We start from the raw sequence: 3,506 nt of genomic DNA, 5'->3' as shown, positions 1-3,506 counted from the left end.
AAAATATAAATTAAATAATATTGTTTTTTATTATAAGCACGATTTTGTAAAAATAAAGAATATTTCATGATAATTTTTTGCTAAAAAATAAATTGTATTTGGAACGTAAAATATCAAGCCAAATTATAATCACTCTTGAGCATTAAAAGAAGCCTTTTCTAAGAATAAATATTCGTATATATATTTTATCAGAAGTCCCTAATTTCTGCGTGAAATTTGTCATCGTCCTAAGTTTTACGCGACATGAGCGCAATCAAAGAACGCACGAGCTTCTTTCAAAAGATGTCATCCGACGGTAATCGCGACGTTCCGTGATACAAATAATCCTTTTGCGTTCACGCGGTAGTCTATGCGCGCCCGAGCATGTTACCGTTGAACAGGCGCATAAAATAAGAAGGATGGGCCGAGACTCGTGTGTGAGGGCGAGCCGAGAGATGATCGCGAAATGCGTCTAAAGAGCGAGTCTGGTGGAGAAAAAAATGGCGCATATAAGGTGCAGGAAGCGGAGGGTGCAAACTGTCAGATACGCGCGAGAAGAAGAATGAAACGCGAGAGAAAGCGAGCGCGAATGGAAGGATGGAGGAAGTAAAGAAGGGTTGCATAGAGAAAGGGGTGAAGAAGTAGAGAGAGAGAGAGAGAGAGAGAGAAAGAGAGAGAGAGCTCGAGATATAGAGAGGTTTACCGTTCACCAACTCTCTCTCTCTCTCTCTCTCTCTCTCTTTAGATTCATTAAGATTAGAATCGGATCTAAAGCATCGTTTTGAAAAATTTCAATCACCATTTCCAAATTTTGCTAAGATGGAATTTTATAAAACTGTGTTTAATAGAAATGTTTAAAATGAATCTATGAATCTTCAATCAAATTTGATCTAAAATGCAGCAACAATTAATAAAATAATTGTTTGATTAAAATTAACACTTTTTGTAATAGTTTATCACTTTGACAATCTAAATATAATTTAATCAAAATGCTTGTTTATGTAATAAAACTGAGTTTATATAATGAGAGAGAGAGAGAGAAAAATGATAATTATTATATTCTCTAGATTAGCTAAAAACATAAATGCGCAAAAAAAAATTTATTCGAAATCATAATAAGTATTTCATAGGATTCAAGTAAACTTTTATCGAAAAAACTTATTTAAATTGAGAAGAAGGCTCATATTATTTTAGAATTTTATTTATTAATTAAAAATCTTCAATCAAAATATAATGGTATCAATACTTATTTTTCTCACGCAATATATCTACAGTAGACAGGACGTTGTTTCTTTCCAAATCTTGAAACTGAACTTGCGCGTCTTTTAAAAGATTTTTCGTAATATCGTCCATTCCTGTTGGCCCATTTTGAACTACCCTCATGGTGGAGAAAAAAATGGCGCATATAAGGTGCAGGAAGCGGAGGGTGCAAACTGTCAGATACGCGCGAGAAGAAGAATGAAACGCGAGAGAAAGCGAGCGCGAATGGAAGGATGGAGGAAGTAAAGAAGGGTTGCATAGAGAAAGGGGTGAAGAAGTAGAGAGAGAGAGAGAGAGAAAGAGAGAGAGAGAGAGAGAAAGAGAGAGATATAGAGAGGTTTACCGCACGTTCACCAACTCTCTCTCTCTCTCTCTCTCTCTCTCTCTTTTTGAACTACCCTCATGAACCGAGCCAAGTTGGCGTGTTGAGTGGAAAACTCAATCTGCGTTATCGAATTTCATGAGATATTTCACATAAGTCGTTTCATGATTGCGCATTGATCGTCTCTATGAACTGTGGAAATATAAATTGATCCGAAAAAAAGGATAAAAGATTATCAAAGCGATTTCTTACACACGCTTTTTTAGCGTTTTTTTATTATCTGTATAAGTTCTTTATATTTTCTATTTTTTAGTGTTTCTAATTATTTTTATTTTAATATACGCAAGTTTTGCCAATAGATTTTAACGTGATTATAATTTTGCGCTTACAACTTTATAAACTATAAATTATCAATGTTAGAAATAAAACATGTATTTATGATAATAATCAATTCTTAAGTTTATCGTAGATCATGATTCCAAAAGTATTCTATTCATGAATTTCTCTAAAGTTCTCAAAGCTATTGAACAGCTGTTAAAGATTGTATTATTTATCCGTCAGATAAGTTAAGTACAGTAAATTCGATACCCTTCCCTGAGCCGAGAGATGATCGCGAAATGCGTCTAAAGAGCGAGTCTGGTGGAGAAAAAAATGGCGCATATAAGGTGCAGGAAGCGGAGGGTGCAAACTGTCAGATACGCGCGAGAAGAAGAATGAAACGCGAGAGAAAGCGAGCGCGAATGGAAGGATGGAGGAAGTAAAGAAGGGTTGCATAGAGAAAGGGGTGAAGAAGTAGAGAGAGAGAGAGAGAGAAAGAGAGAGATATAGAGAGGTTTACCGCACGTTCACCAACTCTCTCTCTCTCTCTCTCTCTCTCTCTCTTGCAGTTATCCGAACGATCGTCCTTGTCCGTTCTCTATCTCTCTCTAGTTACGTTTTCTCTTCTCATCCCTTTCTTGTTCCTACTTCCGTCCTTTTTTTTTCCTCCTCTCCCAGGTACTTTGGGCATCCGCGTTTCTTCGTCGCCCTTTGCCCGCCGATAGCTCTTTCTTCGTTTGTCGTTTCTCGTGCCCTCTCTTTTTCACATTCCCGAACGCGATGCTTTCGCTCTTTCTCCGTCTGGTCCACCTTCTCTCTAACTGCATCCATCTCCGTTCTCTCGCATCGTCGCACTCTCCCTCTCTTTCTTTCTCTCTTCCTCATCTTGCATCTTGCTCTCGCTCTCTCCATCCCCTGTACTCAGGGTCGACTCTCTCTCCCACCCGTCGAACGCAGTACTACATCCCTCTCGGTCCCGCGCCTCCCACGCTTCCACCACTCCCATATCTCGACATGGTGTGAGCTCGCAGTCCGCCGGCGACTCTTGAATAAGAGCGACGGGTTTACAGCTCCCGAGTGTACAGCGGGTGTCACGTTTCCGTAGACGGAAATAAACGTATGCCGCGCGTGGCATCGGTGTCACAGGGCGATCCTCGTGCGTGCGTGCGTGTATATTGCGCGACGTGTGTACGATATCCGGCGGTCGCTTGCATTTGCTCCGACTCGCCACGACTCGCAGTGCGCCTCGTCGGAATGCGGAATAAATTTCTGTGTGAGTTCTTGAATGAGAATTATCCGCAGAGTGAAGGGGTGATCGGTAACGATGGGGTTTCTCATTATATCGAGCGCGAGAATAACAAAGCAACAGCGGAATTTTCGCGGCTGAACTGAACGGCGGCTACTTCTGCTGGCGCGAAATTAAAGTCGATGGACGAGGGAGAAAAGAGGGAGAAAGAGAGAAACAGACATGTCACGATTTTATTTCAATTATTCATTTGGACATTTATTTTTTCTGTCAAGAAGGAAAATTCTCCGTGTATGTTTCAATATATATATATATGTTTGCATATTTGTATTCTAGAAATTCTTGAAAAACTGGAAAGGAAGGAATATATGTATATATATA

The 3,506-nt window shown here is 39.6% G+C and overlaps 1 protein-coding gene across 1 annotated transcript in view; it reads left to right on the top strand.

Moving 5' to 3' along the window:
* Positions 1 to 2,993: 2,993 nt before the first annotated feature.
* Positions 2,994 to 3,506, top strand: part of LOC115239753 (chaoptin-like) — an 81,000-nt gene continuing 80,487 nt past the window's right edge. Inside the window, exon 1 of the mRNA XM_029814456.1 lies at positions 2,994 to 3,152. The gene's annotated coding sequence lies outside the window, so the exon portion shown is untranslated. The remainder of the gene's footprint in view (positions 3,153 to 3,506) is intronic.

The sequence above is a fragment of the Formica exsecta genome, unplaced genomic scaffold (assembly GCF_003651465.1).
Source record: "Formica exsecta isolate Colony F162 unplaced genomic scaffold, ASM365146v1 scaffold394, whole genome shotgun sequence".
NCBI lineage: Eukaryota > Metazoa > Arthropoda > Insecta > Hymenoptera > Formicidae > Formica > Formica exsecta.
This window is presented reverse-complemented; position numbering and strand designations above follow the sequence as displayed.